Source organism: Lepidochelys kempii, chromosome 15 (assembly GCF_965140265.1).
Source record: "Lepidochelys kempii isolate rLepKem1 chromosome 15, rLepKem1.hap2, whole genome shotgun sequence".
NCBI lineage: Eukaryota > Metazoa > Chordata > Testudines > Cheloniidae > Lepidochelys > Lepidochelys kempii.
Window position 1 is genome coordinate 18,053,158 of NC_133270.1, and position 24,793 is coordinate 18,077,950.

General features: G+C 41.1%; 1 protein-coding gene across 10 annotated transcripts in view; it reads right to left on the bottom strand.

Moving 5' to 3' along the window:
- The window catches only part of FBRSL1 (fibrosin like 1), a 757,721-nt gene that overhangs the window by 332,340 nt on the left and 400,588 nt on the right, over nucleotides 1-24,793 (bottom strand). The window lies entirely within an intron of this gene.

The window sequence follows — 24,793 nt, forward strand, 5'->3', positions numbered from 1 at the left end:
GGGGTGCTCAATGGAGCACGTAATTTTTCTGTCTCTGCTGAGAGAAGTGAGATTCCTTGTGCTCAAATTTTGGATGGAAAGTCATGTTAATGTGTTGTAATCAAGTATCTATGACCCCACTTGTAATTGAATGTCTCACAACCCTTCCTTACTTCCGAATGCCCTTCAGCCCAAGTGCTAACAACGTCGGTCAAAAAGCCCTACCTCCTGGTCATTACGTCCCTTTTACATTTCTAGTGAGCTGAACAGTTCACTCAGTCTCTTGCTAACCTATGAAGATGCTCTGGAAAATAAAAATATTTTCTCTCCCCTCTTTCTACTCCTCCCTCCTTGCTCCTGACCTAGTCTCTGGTAAATTTTGACAGGGAATGTTTACAGACTCAGGGGTGGCAGGTTTGTATAATTTTTGGTGGTTCCCAGAACAGGTCAAAGTCCCCAAACCTTCCCCCGCCCCGCCTTGTAAACCGATATATATTTTTAAAAATAATGTTAAAATCGACTGGAAACAGTGTTTAACAGTTTCCCTATTGCACAATGTGCGTGTGGGTGTGTGGGGCGGGGCTGAGGAGTTTGGGGTGCAGGCAGACTATCCCGGGGCTGGGGCCAGAGGGGACTCCATAGCCCCCCCAGCCCTCTCCCGGCCGGCAGCAGCGAGCTCTGGGGGAGGGGACCCCTCTCCTCCCCCCTCCCCGCCCCCAGCAGCACACTCACCTCTCAGGTCCAGGAAGCCCCCTTGCCTCCCCTGTGGTGGGTGCCGGGGAAGAGGGCTGCCATCACATGTGGCCTCCTCCCTTCCTCCCTCTGCAGGTGGCGGCTCAGCTTGCTGCTGGCTACGCTCCTTTTTGTAGCCGGCACTGGCAAGCAACGAAGCGCAGCATGGAGCTGCAGGGCAGCCACTTGCTGCCCAGGGAGCAGGCAGGGACACTGTGGGGGGCAGCATGCGGGGCCGGGGGAGAGACCCAGCTCCAAACATTGGTGGAGCTGAGCCCCTGAATTTGCTGGATCATGGGCACCACAGACCCATATAACTCGCTGCCCCTGAACAGACTTTTTGCCACCAAGGAAAGGAAAGGATGATTATACAGCATACTCCCCTACGTTAACTATATGCTATTGCTTTATAGTGTAAAAAAGAACTCTCTGTTGACTTCCAGTGACTGTTAATAATGCTCATGAGAAAGGCAGCTCATAATTTATTCATGAAAATGCTGGTTGTGAATGCTCACTCTTGGGATGAAACGTGGTATCTTCAGAGGCAGCATGAAGGGATTTGGTTAGGGTGGGGAGGGGTGCTCGAGTTGCCCATCGGTCATCTTTCAGTCTTGTGTGGAAGAGGCACAACACAAATTTTAGCCAAGCTTTCTCACTCACGAAGCCTTCACGCCTCCCACACCTCCAGAGAAGATGCCAGATTATGCTGCTCTTTCTTCTTCTCCTTGCCTGCTTCTCCCTCTGCTAGGAAGTTAATTCCACCGGGGTCCTATAACTCAGTACCGGAGGAAAATCCTGATCTCTTGGCAATGAAAGTTTAGCACAGTCACATGGGGACGCCGAACTTCTAGAGAATTAGGCTGTGTTTTTTCTCTCTCTCTTTTTCTCCAGCCTTGAATTAAAAGATGTCAACAGTTTTGCCCTGTTCATTGGCAATGTACAGCTGTTACTCCAATTAAATATTTAAAACTGAAACACTGACTATTAGGAATCCTAGACTACACATGCCGGCATCCATTCCTCTGGCTCGTAATCTCAATCTGTCTTCAGTAAAGATCCATTTAACTGGACTGTAGGTAGGTGTGATGCTACACCCCATATTCTTCATAGAAATATTGTTATGATATGAATATGGCATAACTAATATATGTTTTATGCAAGATGGGTCTTGTGAGGTATCATTGGAAAGGCTATGCTTTACTGCATGTGTTTATCCAATTGGTATGCATGTATCGTCTCTGTATCTGAAGTTAGGAATATTGACTATGTAACAATGACTGTGTGTGTACTTGGGGGAACGCCCAGCAGACAGTAGGCAATTAGCTTGGATGGGCCATTTAAGAAGGACAAATGAAGATACTAATCTCCCACCTTCCTGAGAAGCTTCCTGGGATGCTGCTTTGACACTGCAAGGTCAGGTGATAATGTCACCTGGTACGGAGTACCACCTTGGACACTGCTGGTATTTTTCCACTGGAAACAAAGGATTCGCACCTTATGTAAATACTATTTAAGGCTGGGAAGTGAGTCAATCAGGGCTTTTCTCCATTGCCTCCACACCCAAGAAGGAAGACTGCTGAAACCACCTGAAGAGACAAAGGAACTAAGCTGGGGAAAGGCAAGGGCTGAGTCCAGGCTGAGACAGGGGTCTAGCCTCTGAAGAGAAATAACCGGAACTCTAAGCTGCAGAAATTCTGCAACCTGCCTAAAATAACATTTAGGGTGAGAAATTACTATTTGTAACCTGTCAAGGTTCCTCCCCCACTCTGAACGCTACGGTACAGATGTAGGGACCTGCATGACAACCTCCTAAGCTTATCTTTACCAGCTTAGGTCAAAACTTCCCCAAGGTACAAAATATTCCACCCTTTGTCCTTGGATTGGCCGCTACCACCACCAAACAAATACTGGTTACTGGGGAAGAGCTGTTTGGAAACGTCTTTCCCCCCAAATACTTCCCAAAACCTTGCACCCCACTTCCTGGACAAGGTTTGGTAAAAAGCCTCACCAATTTGCATAGGTGATCACAGACCCAGACCCTTGGATCTTAAGAACAATGAAAAAGCATTCAGTTTTCTTACAAGAAGACTTTTAATAGAAATAGGAGTAAATAGAAGTAAAGAAATCCCCTCTGTAAAATCAGGATGGTAGATACCTTACAGGGTAATTAGATTCAAAACATAGAGAATCCCTCTAGGCAAAACCTTAAGTTACAAAAAAGACACACAGACAGAAATAGTTATTCTATTCAGCACAATTCTTTTCTCAGCCATTTAAAGAAATCATAATCTAACACATACCTAGCTGGATTACTTACTAAAAGTTCTAAGACTCCATTCCTGGTCTATCCCCGACAAAAGCAGCATATAGACAGACAGAGACCCTTTGTTTCTCTCCCTCCTCCCAGCTTTTGAAAGTATCTTGTCTCCTCATTGGTCATTTTGGTCAGGTGCCAGCGAGGTTACCTTTAGCTTCTTAACCCTTTACAGGTGAGAGGAGTTTTCCTCTGGCCAGGAGGGATTTTAAAGGGGTTTACCCTTCCCTTTATATATATGACAACCTGTTTTATTAGTGAATTAAGCTTAGGTTGCGTGTTTTGTTTTATTTGCTCAGTAATCCGCTTTGTTCTGTTTGCTATCCCTTATAATCACTTAAAATTTACCTTTTGTAGTTAATAAACTTATTTTTTGTTTATACCAAAACCCAGTTTGTGCAATTCATATCTGGAGGGGTGGGGAAGTGAGAGCAAAAAGTTGTGCATATCTCCCGCCACATTGGGGGTGTGTGTGTGTGTGATTTTTATAAGCTTGCCCAGTACAGAGAGATCTCTCTATACAGCACAAGACAATATTATTTTGGATTTACACCCCAAAGGAGGTGTGCACATGAACGCTGGGTAAATTCCCGAGCTGAATCCTCCCACACAGAGCTAATTTCAGTCTGTGTCTGCAGCTAGGTGTGGCCTTACCTGTGTGTGTGCGCCAGAGAAGGCTTCAGGGCCTGGCACAGCAAGGACAAAATGAGGAAGCCCAGGCTAGTGGAACAGGCAGGCTCAGTGGAACCCCAGCACACCCAGTGGCATCCCGGACAGGGGGTGCAACCCATCACAGTAGGGTACCATAACACGTCTAAGTGGCACATGCTTATTTTTTATAGTGCACCTCAGCCCTTTGTTCCAGCTACTGGGAGATTCAGTAAAAGGTGGATGCCCTCTGATGTGCTGCTACTGTTGCTTTGTACTATGTCATAGAATCATAGAATATCAGGGTTGGAAGGGACCCCAGAAGGTCATCTAGTCCAACCCCCTGCTCGAAGTAGGACCAATTCCCAGTTAAATCATCCCAGCCAGGACTTTGCCAAGCCTGACCTTAAAAACCTCTAAGGAAGGAGATTCTACCACCTCCCTAGGCAACGCATTCCAGTGTTTCACCACCCTCCTAGTGAAAAAGTTTTTCCTAATATCCAACCTAAACCTCCCCTACTGCAACTTGAGACCATTACTCCTTGTTCTGTCATCTGCTACCACTGAGAACAGTCTAGAGCCATCCTCTTTGGAACCCCCTTTCAGGTAGTTGAAAGCAGCTATCAAATCCCCCCTCATTCTTCTCTTCTGCAGACTAAACAATCCCAGCTCCCTCAGCCTCTCCTCATAAGTCATGTGTTCTAGACCCCTAATCATTTTTGTTGCCCTTCACTGGACTCTCTCCAATTTATCCACATCCTTCTTGTAGTGTGGGGCCCAAAATTGGACACAGTACTCCAGATGAGGCCTCACCAATGTCGAATAGAGGGGGACGATCACGTCCCTCGATCTGCTCGTTATACCCCTACTTATACAAATCTGCGCAACTGCAATACGAAGAAGCCGTGGCAGCAAGGATGTTCAATCTGGAAGGTGGACTCTTGAAGTAACACCTCTGTCTGGTGCACAGAATTGGGAGGAGGCAACTGTATTTTATTCTAATTTAATTTTTCATTTCTAGAGTACCTCATGCAGCCTAGTGACTGAAACACCACTGATCATGGCAGACCTGCCACCTTCTTGCCTTTGTACTGCAGCACTAAATCATGCCATGTCATTGGATTGCATCAACAATCAATCACGTGTTTTGCCATGATGCAAAGCCACCACATCTTGATGCACAAACTGGTTCACTACATCAAGACATCATACCTCAATCTGTGGATTCCCCAAAATATAGCTGGGTCTCGAACCATCTTGCAAAAAGCTGAACGATGGTGGGAAAGACCCAAGAAAAAAAATGCATTTTAGGATGGGTGACAACCCTAATTAAACAGGGCGTTGGCAGAGTCATTTCCCTCTTGGTCTTATTAAAACAGGAAAAATGTAGCAATTATAGTAATTTTCATTTATCTATCACCTTTTATCCAGCACCTCCAAGGAAGCTAGGCATAGTTTATCCCTATTTGCAGATGAGAAACTAAGGCAACAGAGAGCTTAAGTGAACACAGGGCCTGACAGTAAATACCTTGTATGTTGGAAGGCTTTGCTCTGCCATTTACTTCAATGGGGTGAGGATTTCACTGCAAGCCTGCTCACTCTCAGCCACCTGCTCTGATCACATTGCCTCCCTCTAACACCTTCTCTTCTTCCACTGCAGGTTATGGTGCCCTTCTCCCACTACCTGCTTTCCACCCACAGTGCCCTCAAAACTCCTAGTTGAGGGGGTTCCATGACATTTCTGTTACTGATGGGGGAGTGAAAAGATGAGGCTGAAATTCAGACTCTGGCCAAGAACATGGCAAGTCATTTTAAAGATTTGTAAATTACTGTAATGCAACCATGCACCTGCGAAGGGGATCTGCGAGCACAAGAAAATACACAAGTGACAAATGTGTAATGAATGTTGTCATGTCCATTTTCAGTTCTGAATGCCACCACTGCATGGCCAGATCTCCCCATCCTAAAGAGTAGGGCCAAATTCTGCCTTTAATCACAATGCATGCAAGTTGATGGCCCATAATCTCAAACTGACGTATGCACCTCTCTCATATATACTCACAAATGAGAGATGTTTATTTTAGTAAGGAATATAGCCAGACATTTTGGAAAGGAACACATTCTCCTTTCAACAACCAGAGACGCAGGCAGCTCCTGACATTTATGGTTTGGGTTCAGGTTTGAGCTTGTGGCTTTTCTAGTCCCTTCCCTCCGACATCTAGTAGTCTGTTTATCCTCAGCTCACCTCATCCCTCCCTGACAACCCATTAGTACCCAGCTCTCTCCATTGTCTTTTAAATCACGCAGAATTTTTTTTTGGCTTTCATCTCAGTGTAGTACATAATTCCACAGGAATTCCATTGTCATTTGGCTTTAATTTAATGTCCACCTACTATATAAGTGTTATGATGAAATAATCCACTATTCTTGTATGAGAACTTTCTATTACTTAAGAAACTGATTGTGTAATAAAGATGTTACTTTGAAAGGTACTTCCTATTGTTAGGCATCTTTAGACTCTTTAGCACCAAAGTGCTGCTTGTTTTGACAAGCGACTGAAAATTCTGTTTATTGCTTTAACGGCAACGTTTTAGCTGTCACTCTGTTAGGAAAAAATGCTCTGTAGTTAAAAACACACAGCTCCAAGCAATGATTTGGACATACCTATGCTCCTTTTTGTATTTTTTAAAAAAATGTGAAAATAGCTTGCCAGTCTAATTTGCTTGCCCTATCTGCTACCATGCTTCACTGCACACTACACAGGGACAGACATTGTTATCTGTACAAAGAGAAGAATTTGCAGTTCTCACAATTTTATTTTAACTTAAAAAAAAATTCTAGCAAAACTAGAAATTCCTAATGTCACCCTTTAAAAACACTTAATATATTTGCATTTGATATACTAAAGAGATAACTTTAGGAAGATATAATCTATTTATAATACTGCTACAAGATAATGATCTTCCAATGCTAAACAGAGTGAAGCCAAGATGCTCATTTTCAAAGCAGCAGACACCAACCCTGTGACAATACTATATAACAACCACTTTATCTTTTATTATGCCATATGACTGGAGGGAGAAATTGACCTCTCAGATCTACACAGCAAACCTGAGATTCCAATGTTGTGCTCTCTCAATATACAACTCCATTTGGCTTTGGCAGGTGATCCACGCACGTAAAGAGAACAGAATAATTGGTGTAGAGACCCACCATCACCAATCCAAATCTGAGAGCAGAATTTTCCCTTCAATCATTTTCTCTAGTGAATGGTGGTGCAGTGGAGTGTCCCACTCAGTCAGTCAATAGAAATTTGGTGCAAGGAAGAGCTATATGTATGATTTGCTTGGTATCATTTGTGCCCTGGACTGGGCTTACAGCAAAAGACTAATTTGGTTCCTAGAGCACAGCATTATTTACAGTCTGGCTTACAGCACATTAAGGCCCTGTCTATACTGGCCAGAAAACCAAGTTGGCACCTTTATAGCAATACACAGATCGAGGAAGAGTTTGTTAGAAAGGTGCTAACAATATCCCCTGGCAGTTTGGACAGAGGTAAAGACTGAAGATTGTAGTCAGACAATATTGATCAGAAGGACAAAGCCAACCACTGAACATGGGGTCCATTTTTGGTATGTTCCTGGGCACTACCATAATAAATAAATAAATAAATAAAAACTACAGTTAACAAGGGAGTAATCCAAAGACACTGCCTTAAAAACGAACAACATAGGGAACTTTAATTTTTTTTTCATCTTCCTGTTTTAATTTGCAAAGTATAGAAGAATGAGTATTTGACAATAATACATTGGGGTTTTAGCTTTTGGGGTTTTTTTCAGATTTTGTTAATTATGAGGATAATTCTGATGCTAATAGAGACATAATGGAAAGGTCATATTTCTCTAATAAGAAATGGAGGTCAATGAATTTAAAAGCTGATGATGTTTTCCTGAAAACTTCAGGATCTTGTTGCCTGGTTTGTACTCTGCTGAGCCAATACTTCAGGGTGAATTGTCAGAGCGGCATGAGAAGATTAGGTTCATGTCTCCCATTAATGTCGATAATCACACAGCTTATTTGCCACAACATTTCTCTGATTATTTATTCCGTTGTGCCTTATTCAGCCTGGGCTTATTGATATCTGGTTTAAGCCTGTTGGCTAAGTTTTATTTGTAAACACAGCTCCAGAAGTGCAAACAACAGGCAGCAAATGCTGTAGCATGGACCTTATAAATCACACCTGATGCATCTGAAAGTCCAGATAGGACTGGACTGCATGGTTGATCAGGAGCTTGTGGTTATTAAACAACAGTGCACATACCTACAGAATCATTGGGAAAAAACTGAGGTAGCATCAAATTGTCATCAATAGGGGGACGTGGCTACTAAGTGAAGATGGGATTTCAGCCTTCAGAGAAATTAGACTAATTTTTCTCTTTCTGAGGATCATTGTTTCATAAGTAATGTTATGGTGCTTTAACTTAATGAAGCCAATGGTGTGAATAATTAAAATTAGATGATGAAAGAGAAATCAAACAACGCTTTCCCCCCCAACCTTGACGGAGCTGTATGATCTTAATGAAAACTGAACAGACTGAAAAAAAAATTGTATTTTATGCTGAGATAAAAATTATTTCTGCTGGCTACAGGCTGTATAATAACTAACCAGATTTCAACAAGGCGATGCAGTTTGCATTATGGTATAGCATCTACTTGGTTGCTCTCTTTCTGCAACACTCCAGAAAGCCTTTCTGACAACAAAAGGAAGTATTGGAAAACAAAGTGTCTGTAACATTACTAACAAAACTGTGATAATGACAAAGAACATATGTTTAATTAGCTTAGAAGAAAGTTGTGTGAACAGTGCTGGTGAGTAGGCAGTTGTCTGAACAATTAAATCTCGGGAATTCATTAACCAAGGCACTGCCAAACTTATGTAAAATGTCAGACATCGAATAACACATTCGGCACTTATAACATGCTTTTTACATCTTCTGAGTACTTTGCAATCATTGAGTAATTAATCTTTATGCCAGGCAGGACACTAAAAATCATCACCCCAATTTTATAGATGGGTAAACTGAGGCAGAGTGGTGTAGTTACTTGCTCCACACCACCGTGTGTCTCAGAGCCAGATTAGCCTTATTGTTTCTAGGCTCCCACACCTGCACTCTGCCATACCTCCGTTTCTCTGACACATCAAATATATGGAGTGGAAATCAAGCATTCTACTGGAGATTTAAAATCCTCTTCATGTTGTTGCCAATGCAACTGCTAAGTATGCCAGTCCCACACACTGCTGACCCTGTATTGCCAGCTAGTCACTGATAGGAAGCAGGCTTAATGAATGCCAGATTCTGGTGTCCAGGGGAAAAGAAGGAGATCAGAGAGCTTAGACAGCAGCAGCACTTGATAAGAAAGGGCCAAATCATGCCTTCAGGTACTCCTTCACAACTCCTACTCACTTCCACTGGAGCTGCTGTTGGAGTATAGCATCCATCCATGAGCAGAACTTGGTCCAAACTGTTTCAGTTATCAACAATATTTAATGATGAGAGACAGCTAAAAGACCTCAAAATGGAAGGAGTGGAGGTGGGAGGGAACAGTGATGATGAAAGAAGAGAAGACACAAGACAGGGCAACAGAAATGCAGAGAGAGGAGAAACCATCCCGCTTCGTTCTTTCCTCCCTAATGACGGATGCCTTTTCTCTTTGGAAAGAAAACAGGATCTCAGAGGTGGAAGAGGCATAACTAATTTGGCCTGAAGAAATGTGCAGAGGTAGTGCATGAGGATTCAGCTACCCAATGGAAGTGTGCACAACATATGAACCCATTTCCTCTGCTAATTTGACTTCTGACAATCTAAGCTAGATGTCTGACTTTCCTCACTGTGATTTGTAAGGATCTATTTTATGGACAGGAACAGTGATTAGTTGATTCCTCCCAAAAAAAACCCAAACCAAAACAAAACCAAAAGTACATGAGAATTTAAATACTTAGTTAAAAAATGGAAAAAACTTAATGAGAAAATATTAATATCCCACTCTAAAAGTAAAGGCCACAGTAATTTTGAGGTGTTTTTACAATTTTAAATACATCAGGTGCTTGAACATACTGCTTTATTGGGATGTTAAAAAGTTTTATGATTTTAATGGTACAGGAAAGAATACAGTCTCAGGGAATGAATACCAAAGTCCTTAAATCCTTAGCAAGTGTCTTTAAAGCAGATAATTTTTAAATGTATCAGACTATTACTCATGGTAATTTTATTTCTATTGAATATGCTAAGAGCTACTGCTCAAGGACAGGCATTTATTGAAAGCCGGTCGCCGAGGTGTTGCATCAAAATGTAATAACACTCTGTGTAAATGAAAACAAAAACCATTAAGGTTTTCAGCTGGGGAATTTCAAATCTAATACACACCCATCTGGCAGCTGTGATTTAACCTACCCTAGTGCAGAGGGCTCATTACTACATCGAAAGGGGAAATTTGGAGAAGATTGGAATCTGCTTACAAGTGTTCAGGTGACCGATGTTCAACCACCCTGCACTTGGGAAGCGGGTGGCCGGCTGGCTGCATCAAATTATACCATTGCTTTTAAAATTTCAGAGGGAGAGAGAAAACTGAATGGTTCAGCTACCACTTGAAGGTGAACCTCAGGCTTATTTGCTTGATACCAATATAAAACCTCAAGTTCTGTGCTATACACACAAGCAGTGATTTTTCCATCAAAGTGAAAATTTACCGTCTCTGAAACAATATATGAGCTACAGTTGTTAGGCATCAGCTTATAACTTTTATGGCTAATGATCCCTACAGTATTTAAATGTGACCTAGCAGGAGTATCACAGAAGAGAATGGGGGTGGGGAAGACTACTGAAAGTCAATTGCTTATGTGTTACTTAGCTTTTTTGCACAGAAGATGGTGTAGGAGGATGATTATTTTATAGAAAGACCACATGGGGATATGTGGGGAGAGAGAAATATGCACTCTCCACACTCTCACATCCATTTCGAGGCTTGATAAGACGGAAGGTGAGCTGGATATAAAATGGGTGAGCAAATCTCAGATACCCTGGTGACTGATGCAATGTAAGAACCTGAGCAGAATTCTCAAAGGACCATTCAACATGGAGAAGACGGAGATCCACACTGAATTTAGGTGATCACTGAATTGAATCATATGGAAAGAGAAGCAGAATTTGAGTGGCAGCATGGTCCAGTGCGAAAGATGTTGAGCTGGAAATTGGGAGACCTGCATTCTGCTACCAGCTCTGCCACTTACCTGCTGTATGACTTTGCATAAATCACTGCCTCTGTTTCTCCCAATACCAATGATCTATTAGGATCTAAGCTCCTGTCTCTTCCTGTGTGCTTGTACGGAGCCGAAAATGATGGTGCATCATTCTTGGTTCAGGCCCCATGGCTACTCTCCAACACACCAATATTAGCAACAATTAAATGCATGATTAGTATATAGATTGGCCACCTTCCTCCATAGCCACTCTGTAGACCAATTACATTAATTCTAGTTTTAGCTGGATTTAAGTTTCTTTAGACCAGAGGTTCTCAAATCGGGGCGCATGGAATGTACTCTTGGTCAGGGAAGGTGTGAGAAGTTTTTTTTTTTTTTTTTTTTGGAGTGGGGGACTTACTGCACACATTTTACCCACAGCAATGAATAACTAGCAAAGTGATTCCTCCAGACATATCAGGTCCTCAGATGGCGATGTGCAGTTGACTCTAGATGGCGCTGTGCATTTTGACGGATTTCACTTACACTTGCACAGCATTATACAAAGTTGTTGCCATTTGTACGTTAATCCATTTGCCATGACATGGTGTGCATCTTTAACTGTAAGCAACGACCACAATCACACTTTTGCTTTTGCTCTTATTATAAAGAATCATTGTCTTGGTCTGAATCAATGCTTCACTGTTTTTAATATTTAGTGAGAGCTGCATGTTGATTTTTTTGATCAGTATATGTACTTGTATGGCAGGAGGGAGGGCAGAAACTACTACAGACACAAAGAAGGGGGCGCAATCAAATACATTTGAAAACCACTGCTCTAGACAGCCTCTGTAAAGTTATAACGTTCTTAATTTGAATATTGACAGACAAAACTGATATAATATGTCTTATAACACCTATGTACAGTACATACATATTTTCCAGGTAGATGGCTTACATATATCCCCATATATGATGGATTTCAAAGATGTCTTTATAGTTTGTTCCATAAAAGCTTTTCACTGTGGCAGGGCACGATTCTGATTTCTGTCACGCTGCTATAAATCTGTTGTAATTCCATAATCTAGCCCTTATCATTTTTTATTAATAAAACTGCCACTGGGGTATATTTACCATATATTTCCAATAGCCCACGAGATGAGAATTACAGTGATGTTGTCCAGTACTCTCTCTAATCTTATATGCATTCATTAGTGGCTTAAGGAAAATGATCAGACTGTCCAATCAACTTAGAAGATCATTCATAAACCATCATTTACATGTTATCCCTTTTTGCTATAGTGTGATTTCCACTTGGCCTCAGGGTAATATGCTATCAGTATTAGCATTTGTCTTTATAAATTAAGCAGAATCACCTAGCAAATAATGACAAACCTCTCTTCAAAATCTATTATCTTCAAGTTTAAATGGTGGCAGCTGGTAGGCTGGAGGGCATGTTTTATTCCAGGTATTGTATTAATTGATTATTTCTCACATTATAAACTGAGAACCTTGCATTATTGTTGAACCTCTAATTTTTTTCACTGTCCTTATTAGCGCTCATGGTAGGTAAATGTCTGTCAGCAATGAAATCTGATTTTTAAATATTTAGCCAATTTTGATTCTGGTACTAGAATCACAAGTTCCCTTCTTACTAGTCCACTAATATTCAAAGTTTCCCTGTAACACTTGACCTCTTCTAAGAGATAAGTGTTAATTTATTCTTCAGGCTGCTTCCTTTGGGTAGAATTGAACACTCTTCCCAAGTAGGCCAATGACATGCACAATAGTTTTAGGATATGAATACGTTGGCTTGGAAACTTAGTTTTTCTTTGAATTGGTACCCTAGAGTTGAGAGAACAAGTCTTCATTCATTTGGACAGCTTATCAATGAGAACAAAATCCTGGTCTTTCGGAATCTGAGACAACAGGGACCTCTTCGTTTATTCAGTCCAAAGTATCAAACCATGCCTTGAACACAAACTTGGAGTCTTCTAAGGTGTTGTCTGGCTAAACCAAAGAATGTATGCAGTATTGTTGTAGCTGTATTAGTACTAGGTTATTAGAGAGACAAGGTGGGTGAGGTAATATCTTTTATTGGACCAACTTCTCTTAGTCAGTGAGAAGTTTTCGAGTTTACACAGATGTCCTCTGTGTAAGATCAAAAGCTTGTCTCTTTCACTAACAGAAGCTGGTCCAATAAAATACATGATCTCACCCACCTTGTTTCTATAACCCAAGGAGCTGGGTTAGCACCTTTCTTAGAATAAATATGTTAAAACAGGTTCACTTCAAAGCCTTGTCTACTCTGACAGGTTCTAAACCTAACCCAGTAGGTCTCCATTAGCCTTATTCTTCCCAGAAAGTGCATGTATCATAAGTAAAATATTATATGCCAGCTAGAGTTAAATACTTTGGGAGGCAGCATTGTTTTGACCTTGGAAATATCCACTGTATTCTAAATGTCAGGAGCCCAACAACAAGTATCCCATTTATACACAATAAGATCCTATTTTTAAACATTATTATTAGTGTTATTCTACCTACTGATGGAATAGACCTCTTGTAGAGGCTTTTTAAATACCTCTCTATAAATCATGACTATACAACAAAGCACTGGGAGATAATTTATAACCTCTTATGACTTCTTTGCTATCACTCACCCATGGAAAACAGAGCTCAAGCAACCATAGACATATGATTTTCCTATCAGAGAGAGAGAGAGAGAACAAACAACCCCAAAACACAACCAGCCATATCAAAGAGCTTATTTTTCCTGGATGGTGGAAATAAGACACCATGTTATCAGTATGGATATAGATTTCTTATGACCTGCTAGCAATATTGTACACTGAAATCCAAAATTCATACAATAGGTAAGAAAAAGCTTAATGAAACAGCGATCAAATGCTTTTTCCTTTCCTGTCTCAGGAAGCAATCAAAGCATATAAGACAGAACAACTGACCTGACCATGAAGAGAACAGAAAACTTTGTTCTTTCTTTTCTTTTGAGGAAGAGCTGTTTTCTGTCAGCAAGTAGTGACCAACAAAATTAAACCAGAACAACCCAGTTAGGTACAACGGAGAAAATGTCTAACAGTGTCTGACGAGGTAAGTACTTTAAATTGACGATAATACATACTTATGTTAGGACTAAATCCAATGCCAATATTTTACCACCTCAATGGCATATTCACATTAATAGAAGAGACTATAGACTCAATCTAGTAAAGAACCTGGTTAACCTTGAGCATATGAGCAGTCCCATTGGCCAAAATTTTCAGAAATGATTAGTGATTTTGGGTGCCTCAACTTTAGGGTCCCCAATTTGAGACACTTTTTTTTAAAAGGGCCTGATTTTGAAAAAAGTGCTGAACACTTCCACTTCTGAAAATCAGGCCCTGAATAATGCAGTGGAAAATGTGGCCCTGAATAATAACCTCTTACATCACTTATCCAGAGTCCCTGCTCTAAAGGTATGGAAAGAGGGTTTCCTTAGAACAGGGACAGTTTGGTAAGCCTTTTGTGGTGAAGTTCAGTTTCCTGGGACTTCTTCAGTGGGTAGCTAAAACTCAATGTTGTATAATCAATTAATGCAATTCTAATGGTCTCTTGCACAATCATCATTGATCAGGATGCCTTGGGTAATGCTTAAATGAAAACAAAGGCATTTCTCACAGTCAAAAAGCAAGAATTTTATTCCTTTAAAAATAAATTATTCCCTGGGAACACAAGCAGGCATCTTTAAGTATACCTAAAAAAAAAGGGAGAGTTGCCCCTTAATACAATAATTAAAGGGTTAATTATATGCACTATAAAAATAAGTTTTATGATTTATAGTGCACACCCAATCCTTATAATCTGGTCATAAATAAATGTGCTGGCAATAAGGAAAGCTGCAGGCAAGCGAGCAACTCACCATCTTTAATAGGCAGTTATATGACATGCTGCTAGTACACTGGCCGTAAATCAGCAGAAACATCTTTTATAGAGTTCTGGTTTTTATGATGTTATTAACTTTCCTCCTTATACTTAAGGGATAATGAAATAAAGTCATGAGGAGGAATCAAAGGATGAGCCCGTACTATGTAGTTTGAAACAGCCACAGGGGAATTAGTTTTGCCCACTCATTCTTGCGGACATTTTGATGGTGGAGAAAGGAGCAAGGGGTGGAGATGGGAAGAAAAACCACAGATTTTTGGCAAACTCTGAATAGCACACAGTAATGAGCTGTTTTATGAGACAAGCTCTTTAAGCAACAGTTTGTGGTTTCAAAACACTGCAATTTAGGCAGAATTTAAACACATAAGGTGACAGGATCAATCTGAGGTTCAAAGTCTTTTTGCCGCAGACGCTGCATTTTAAACTGAAAGTTAGCACACCTATCTTGTAAAGATGCCATGGGCATTAGGATAGTTTCCATCCACTGCCACCAATCTCTTAAACATAACTAGAGATACAGTCATGGGCATCTAGCGATCCGTAACGCAAAGTATGGCATACAATAACCAGCAGGCTTGCTGAACTAAACCACCAAGACTAGAAAGAAAAAAAGGCAGTTGTATCCATTTAGGCCAGGGGAGCAATTTGAATCTCACAGTAGGGGAAGCAGGTCTTGTCTGCACATACAGTGATCTGTATGTAATTTTTATTTGAAATTGAAATAAGATCCCCTATCTGGTAGTAGCCATTATGATCAAAAATTACCCCTTCCGTGATCCCACATCAAACATCATGTTTCTTTTCTCATCCAGACTAAATATCAGAATTACAGCATGCAAGATTTTATTTTTTATTTTTTTAAATCTTAAATCTTTAGAAGTGGTCAGCAGAGTTAGATCAACACTGAATGGCTTTGAAAAGTTCACTCAAAGCACAGTGGAACCCTCTTACACTGAAGTCTATTTGTCACTGAAGAACAGGAGAGGGAACTGACACTGTTTTCACATTTCAAGACATTTCATTTCGAAATGAGCCCAAGATGAAGTTCAGAACTGCATCCTGGTTGTCCCAAACTTTGGAAGTGTTTTGACTGCAGGTTTGGATTTGGACCCAAACTCACTATGTATGTGAATTCATTATCAGCAAGGACTCCAGCTGAGTATACAGCCATGAATCTTCCATTGGTTATAAAACCAGTATTTAAAACAGGATAGTCTTTTGCTTTGTTTTACTAGCCTCCTGTTGTAACGGTGCCACCAACTTTTCTCTTCTGTAAGAGGGCTGCCAGGGAGAGCTCAGAAAATGTGCTTTAATTAAAAACTTTTATTTCTAAATGCTGTTCATATCTAGAAAGAAAGGCTTCTCATTCTTTTAAGGAACAGACCAAGATACATACATTACTCCGTATGAGGTGTGTTATTTGGCTGCCTATCTGCCTCACACAACTCCCACTCACCAAAGTAAAACTAAAACTGATACCCTGTGATTGACACTCTACTGTAGAACATTTTGTAGTATAGCTGGTTCATGGGCAATAAAAGTTTGTTAGATACTGGGGCTTAGATCAGTTTCTAATGTACAAGTCTACTCACAAATCACATGCAAATTTGATCAGTTTCTAATGTTCAAGTCTATTCACAAGCCACATGCGAATTTGAATAGTAGACTAAGAACAACTTTCCGTCCTCCACCTTCAAAGAACAAGTGTGAACCATGAAAGCTCATCTGTAGCACTAAGGACAGCATCACGCGCACTATAATCTAATCAAGTTACCAGGAAGGTGTCTTTCTGGTGTCAGACACGCCTTTCCTTACATTAGGAGGTTTAATTTTGAATATTAAAAATGTAATCTTATTCAATGACTGATGACCACTTATTCACATTGCATGGAAATCAGGACATGATCCAAAGCTCACTGAAGTCAATGGAAAGACTCCTTTTGACTTCAGTGGTCTCTGGGTCATGTCCTAAGGTAATGAGCCACGATAAGATATGCTGGATGGTAGGGTTAGGGTCCAGAGTGACCTAGACAAATTGGAAGATTGGGCCAAAAGAAATCTGATGAGTTCTGCAGAAAAGGACCTGGGGATTACAGTGGACGAGAAGCTGGATATGAGTCAACAGCGTGCCATTCTGCCAAGCGTGCCACGTGTACCATTGTTGCCAAGAAGGCTAACAGCATATTGGGCTGCATCAGGAGCATTGCCAGCAGATTAAGGGAAGTGATTATTCCCCTCTATTCGGCACTGGTGAGGTCACATCTGGAATAGTGTGTCCAGTTTTGGGCCCCCCACTACAGAAAGGATGTGGACAAATTGGAGAGAGTCCAGCAGAGGGCAATGAAAATGATTAGGGGGCTGGGGCACATGACTTACGAGGAGAGGCTGACAGAGCTGGTCTTATTTAGTCTGCAGAAGAGAAGAGCGAGGGGGACTTTGATAGCAGCCTTCAGCTACCTGAAGTGGCGTTCCAAAGAGCATGGAGCTAGTGGTGACAGATGACAGAACAAGAAGCAATGGTCTCAAGTTGCAGTGGGGGAGGTCTAGGTTGGATATAAGGAAAAACTATTTCACTAGGAGGGAGGTGAAGCACCGGAATGGGTTACCTAGGTAGATTTTGGAATCTCACTCCACAAAAGTTTTTAAGGCCCAGCTTGACAAAGCCCTGGCTGGAATGATTTAGTTGGGGTTGGTCCTGCTTGAGCAGGGGGTTGGATCAGATGACCTTCTATGATTCTATGATAATTGGTCCACTCTTCAAATGATCTGGTGGCTAGCTGACTTGTGTGCTGACTGGAGGGATATAAGTTTGGATTGTTCAAATTCTTTTCCACTTAGTCACACAAGTGACCCAATTCCTTCAGTAGGACTATTTCAAAGAGTAATATGAGCAAGACTAGGCCCATAGTACATGAGCAATCTGCATTAAAACTACAGATTACACAGTAGGATTGACATGATTAACAGAGTGAATAAAATGAAACAATTCTGGCTTTAAAGCATTATTTGAGAGCTCTACTACTATGACATATGGATAGCCAAATTTGGTAGGCTAGAATCGTGTCTTGACCTATTGGTCCTTCCTTACTACTTACTGTGCTTGTATCCAATTATTTAAAAGGAACAGTTGTGCTTTTTGCTGACCAAAAACATCAGGTGTTGGCAATTCTTTAACACACTAAGTTTATGCAACCTGGTCTCTTCTTCCCTCCCCCACCATAGTAGATTCCACTTGTTTTGCATAACTGGTGAGAAGGTTTAGGCATTGAAATGAATAAGGAGAAGTTAATGATCCTGTCTTGGAGATTTGCATGTGTACATGGTAAGCTCTAGGTCAGCGCATCTGTCTGCAAACAAGGTGGTGAATTACCACCAAAAAAATCCATCATAAGATACTGTTACATGTTACATACGCAAGTGTTCAATGAAATATGAGCAATATCCTACAGCAAGTCTCAGAAATGTACTTGGCTGTAGTTTAGACTCTTGAGGCTATTTTGACACATTATCAGAAGGCTTGCAGAATAGCAGACCCACTCCACACATCTCTCCATTCAAACTGAAACTGTCTTTGTATGAAACATGCACCAAGTAGTTCAATGGACGAGTATCCAGCCCTACTTCCCATGTACTGAGAATGCCCTAAACCAATGGGCCCATCTGACTCTTGCTGCTTCCCATCCTCCTTGGTACTACAGTTTCCTTGAATGCTCAACCCTGACAAAATAGTATCATTCAAGGAAGGAAGGTTTAGTGGTGTTATTAAAAGGGGTGAGGAGAGAAAGGAGGTAATCTTATTAACTACAATTCTCCTTAAAAATAAGGAATTGAGTTATCATGATGCTTCTTGTTGGGCTTTATGCATTCAAACTTCTCTAAATGAGGGACTGCATCATACATTGAACATAACCATATAGATGATTGTATACCATTACCTAAAATTGAACTGAGTCTGTTCAACCTACACTGCACTCCAATTTGTCACAGGAAATAGTTTTCCCAGCCCATTCACATAATGAATGTAGATATGAAGTTAATACCAAGGAAGGTAAGCACCCTAAGGGTTATTTAAGCTTAGCCTTCTCTGTCATTCCCTGCATTATTTCTTAGGCAGGACTGCACAGTGGATTTGTTTTTTAAAAGAAAAAACAGGTGGAGGGGTAACTTCAGCAAGATCTGATGCCAACATTTACTGTGACCTTGCTGTCAAGAAAGATTGTGATAAAATGTAAAACTTTTCATATTTTTTGTTTTTGGAGAATGACACTGAAAGACCTAGACACTATGTATTTTTCTGTAATGCTGTTGTTGCTCTCTTACTTTAATAGGAAACTCAATATAGAATTAATCTGATAAAGTGCAAAATATAACTTTGAAAGGAATGCTCCATAAAGCAAGCAAACAAGACACTCAACAACTCCCACAGCAGACTGTAAGGAGATCTGGGGTGAAATCAATTTAAACCAAAGGTAAACTTCCCATTAAGCTCAATAGGGCCAGGATTTCACCCCCTGGATTCTAGTCCCTAACACTACCTTTTAACCTAATTAGACCCCCAATTACTTAGCTTTTCTAGGTCCTTCTGAAGCTTCTCATCTTCCTTTCTGGTCTTGATTTACCTAAATAATTTAGAATTATCTGCACTTTTGTCCACCTCACAGTTAAATTCTCCAGATCATTAATAAGTGTTACTAAATACAAGTCCTAGTCAGGATCTTTCCATGCTGGAAACTCTATTTACCTCCTTCTATGTTGACCACATAGTCCAATACTTTGTTTTCTATCTTGGAAAGTTTATAGTCCATAACAGAACTTTACCCCACTCACCCCATGACCAGTGACTTCTCTTAACAGCCTTTTGTGAGGGTCTTTATCAAAGGCCTTTTGAAAGTCCAAATAAATGTTATTTTTTCTCTCTGGCGCGTCTTTACAAACTAGTTCACTGACTCCCTCTTAAAAGGTTGGAGAAACACAATTTTTCTTTAGAGAAACCAAGATGGTTTACTCCCATCATATCATGCTTCTTTAAATGTTTCTTAATTTTATCTTAATTATTGTTTCAAGCAATTAACCTGATATCAGCCTGTGCACTTATTATTAGAACAAGGACTACCCTGCAGACCTGTGGTATAACAGCAGATTTTAATGACAAATTACTTATTTTTGTTAGAAACTCAATTTATTTTTGAGATGCTTCAGAAATACTATATCTTCAGTTCTTCAAAAAAAAATTTTACAAATGATTTATGTCTTTAAAAATCCAAATCTCATTTATAAATCACACATTTTACTTTACCTTTGGGTCAGATTATGAAATCAAGGGATTTCAAATGAGCTAAGTAGCACAGTGTTCTTCCAAATGTGAATGTTTAGTATTCTGCTAAATACTGAATAACTATAAGCATTATAAAGACAAATCCCAGTCTGAATAGTAGATAAAACAACAAATAAATATAGTCTCCTGCATCAAATTTGGTTATTTGTAGTTGATGCAAACACTAACTATATTGTACCAATTCTAGTAGTAAAACGAGTTATAAAATTATTTTTAAAAACCTGATTATATAAAAACCTATTGAACTGCTAATGCATTCAAAGTGGAGTATGTATAGTTAGGCCTAAAGTTTAAAGCCAGAAGGGGCCACCAGATCATCTAGTTCAGTGGTCTCCAACCTTTTTACACACAAGATCAATTTTTGAATTTAAGTGCAACCCAAAATCTACCCTGCCCCTTCCACGGGCCCCACCCCACTTACTCCATCCCCCCCCCCTCCCTCCCGTCGCTCACTTTCCCCCACCCTCACTCACTTTCACTGGGCTGGGGCAGAGGTGTGGGGTGCTGACTCTGGGAAGGGGCTCGGGGCTAGGGTAGGGGGTTTGGGTGCAGGAGGGGGCTCTGGGCTGAGGCAGAGTATTGGGGTGCAGGAGGAGGTATGGGGTGCTGGCTCCAGGACTGGGACAGGGGTTTGGGGTGCAGGCTCCCCCGGGGCAGCACTGACCTCGGGCGGCTCCTGGTCAGCAGTGCAGCGGGGCTAAGGCAGGCTCCCTGCCTGCCCCGGCCCGCTCCCGGAAGTGGCCAGCACGTCCTTGCAGGCCCCTGGGTGTGCGTTGCGGGGGGGGGGGGGGGGGAGAGGGCACGTGGCTGTGAATGCCGCCCCTTCCTGCAGGCACTGTCCCCGCAGCTCCCATTGGCCGCAGTTTCCCGTTCCGAACCAATGGGAGCTGTAGGGGCAATGCCTGCAGGCAGGAGCAGAGCGCAGAGTCCCCCCGTACCCTCTCACCAGGGGCCGCAGGGACGTGGTGGTCGCTTCTGGGAGGGGTGCGGGGCCAGGACAGGCAGGGAGCCTGTCATTGCCCTGCTGTGTTGCTGGACTTCTAGTGGCTGGAGATCGTGATCGACTCTCCAGGACCGACCAGTCGATTGCGATCTACCGGTTGGTGACCGCTGATCTAGTCTGATCTTCCGCACATAACAGGTCATTGACCCTTACAGGTGATCTCATGAAGCATGAGATTTAGGAATACAAACCACGGGACTGGAAGGGACTCCCTGGGACACTGAGCCTAGCCCTTCCTCACCATAAGCAACCCCTCATACAATCCTACTCATAAATAGACCAAGCTCTATCTTAAAACTAATTAAGTTGAAAACACTCTAAGGTGGTGATTTCCCCCAATGCATATCTGCCTTACATTATTTAGAGAAAGTGCTCATTATAATGTCAAACTAGAAAATGCTACCTGGGATATTTGACTCTGAAAGCTCTTCCTCATGTGAGCAATCCCAGTGAAGTTATCTGGGTTCAGGTTCCTATCTTGAGATAATTCCCAACTTTTTTTTTTTTTTTTTTTTGGACAGGAACAGGCACCTGTAAGTCTGAGGTGTCTAAAGAAAGGCCTGTGGGCTGGGATATACAAAGGAGCCTAAGAGAATTAGATATTCAATTCCCATTCGTTTTCAATGTCCAGTATTGCACTGTAAATATTATAAGCCCACGGAATTAGCATGCAAAGATGCACATGCAGAAGACTATCTGACTGAGGTTTAATATTTGGCTTTCCCACTGGGGTTTTTATTGTGACTTACGGCCTTATGTTCCCTTTGGTATCTATCCCTGCACCTTCTATTCACACAACACAAGTACGCCGCAAAGATGGCAATACTGCTTACAAAATGCTGCTTATCAAAAGATGCCACCATCTCCCAGTTACTGAATCTGCCATGTAGCCAATTGATATGTGCAATAGTCTCTTCTCCGAAGTATCACTAACTTGTAAGAAAACAAACAAACAAATATGACTGCCAGCCTCCAAATATCACAATTTCTTATGGCTTTGCTGTGGAACATTAAGACAGGATGAAGAATTAGCTGTGCTATGGAGAAAATTTGCTACTGTCAAAGTTATTTAGTTATTCAGAGTTAGGAATATGATTTGCTGCTACCAAAAATCAATTGGGCTGTATTAAAATTGTAATTTGATACTTGGATATAAATCTCTTTAATAAAAGTGCGGTGGGCATGATGTTATCTATAGAGAGAGATTAATCTCTATTTAAATGCATATAAATTCAGGCAAAATGAAAGATAGGCAGAGAGGATTCCTACAAAGTCTTGGGTGTTGCTGATGCTGGGTTTTTATTTTCTTTTGGGTTTTTTGGTGTTTTTTTCCCCCCTTACTACTAGTGAAATGCTATGTTTTCTGCAGCCTATTTGAACATACTTTGCAGCTAAGCATGAAATTGTATTTATTATTCTCACTCTGAACTTTCCACAGCATCTCTTTCATCAGTTAAATTCCCCCTTTTGAAACAAACATCTATTTGAACAAAAACAGTCTTTAAAAAAATCAAAGCGTTTTCACTGAAATGAAGTTTTCTGGACTGAATTACCCAGCCTACACCATAGTATGCTCAGCCACTGGAAATTATTTAGAAACAACCAAAGTGTAGGGCCAAAGGCCCGAGGCCTTTATCTGGGCCACATGATTGATGTGTTGTGGGCCCTGATGTGGTTAACAGTGATTTTTATCTGTTGCTAGCAGCAACAGTCAGGGTCTCAGCATGAGGCCAGCAGCAGGCCTCATTGCTGAAGCAGGCCCGCACACAGGGACAGATAAATAGTCTTTTCAGCTGGACAGGTCTCATGGGGGGTTTTGACATAAAGGGCCCTTTGGAAAGGCTGGAATTGTCAGTCCTTTGATGGCCTCATGCTGGGCCATTAGCTTCTGTTACTAATTTGCTGTTCATGTGAGAGGGGAGCTACGTGAACACCTGCAAGCAGCTCTGGTGCATTGTGGGAAGGATTTTATAAGGAGAGCGAAGGAATAAAGGATGTGGCATAACCCCTCCATCTAAAGGGCAGATGACACAGACTATTATCATTTTAAACCATCAAAAAGACAACTCTGAAATAACATCAAGGGGCCTAACTCAAACCTGAAAAAGCAAAGAAAGCAAGAACATTCAGAGTTAACAAGAGGCCAACCCTTCATTCAGCATGCCTAGGCTTTGCAGGAATTGTCAAGGTAATCTTATATTCTGGAACAGTGAGGTAGAATGGAGTTTGTTAAGGTGAGAATTTCAGCATAAATCATTGCTTTGCTTTCTGCGCTTTTGTGATTCTACCCCTCCAAAAATGTATTAAAATATAATGGGGGAAAATGCTGTTTTATCGTCAAAATGATAAGTGACAGACCTTAGACTGTAACAGTACTAGAAAGACTAGCTATCTTAATTCAGAAAATGTTAGACTCAGGATAAAATATGGAGCAAATCTCTATTGTACATTCTATACTCATTCAGCATTCAGGATTCTCGCTAATAATGGTGGAAGCTGCACATGCAAAACATACAGTAACGCTCCACAGGGCACATTGGACAGGAGTATCCTGCCCCTAGCATGCAAATTATGGATACGGCGATTCATGAAAAAAACTTTTAGAAATCCTGAGTTAACCTTCTTAAACATGGATTATTGAGTCTTTCCAAAACGTACATCATGGACTCCAAGTTACTTGCCATGGGGTAAATTTACTCCTAGCAGTGGGGTAGCGTGAGGGCTTTGCACCACTTAAACACTGAGATTAGGATTTAAGAGGTGAACAAATTTTCTGCTGGCACTCCACACAGTGGGGAATTTCACTTCCGGAGAACTGCAAAGGCTCTGAGTCATGAGCTACTTGGTTAACTTCTTAAATCCACAGATTCATGCACCCCTAACACTATAGAATATCAATATTTTTGCACCTTTCACCTGAGAATGTCACAAAGCACTATAAACTTTGACTAAATAAATTATAACGCCCAGCTCTTATTTAGCACTTTTCACCAATAGCTCTCAAAGCACTTTACAAATGAGATCAGCATCATTATTCCCCTTTCCACAGAAAGGGGAGGTGACTTGCCCAAGGTCACTCAAGCAGGCCAGTGCAGAGTCAGGAATAGAACTTAAGTCTCTGGAATCCCAGTCTAGTTCTGTATTCACTAGGCCTAGCAGCACACCCTGAGGGTCTTCCCAATCCCACAGAAGAGTTAATTAAGGCACAAATCTCTTAAGTGACTCGCCCAGAATCACAGAATAAGATTATGACAGAGCTGGGAATAGAACTCAGACCACCTGATTCCTAGTCCTGTGTTTTAAAACACAGGACTGTGCTTCCTCTTCTGGTTAACATACAGGATGTTGGAATTATAATCATTAAAGACTGTGACTTTGAAGAAAAAAGAAGCCGATTTTGAGTAATGTTTATTAAGTGAGCAAAAAAAGCACAGACTGTAAAATCATTAACTGGCTTGTACCATTCTGGATTCAAATGGCTACAAGAGCAAGCTGACTGTCAGGCTGAGTTGCAGGCAAGAGAAAATTCTTCAGTCAAGTTATAAAATCTATGTGTATAATGGAGTCATTGACAGCTCTTATATTACAGTGGGGTTAGCAGAC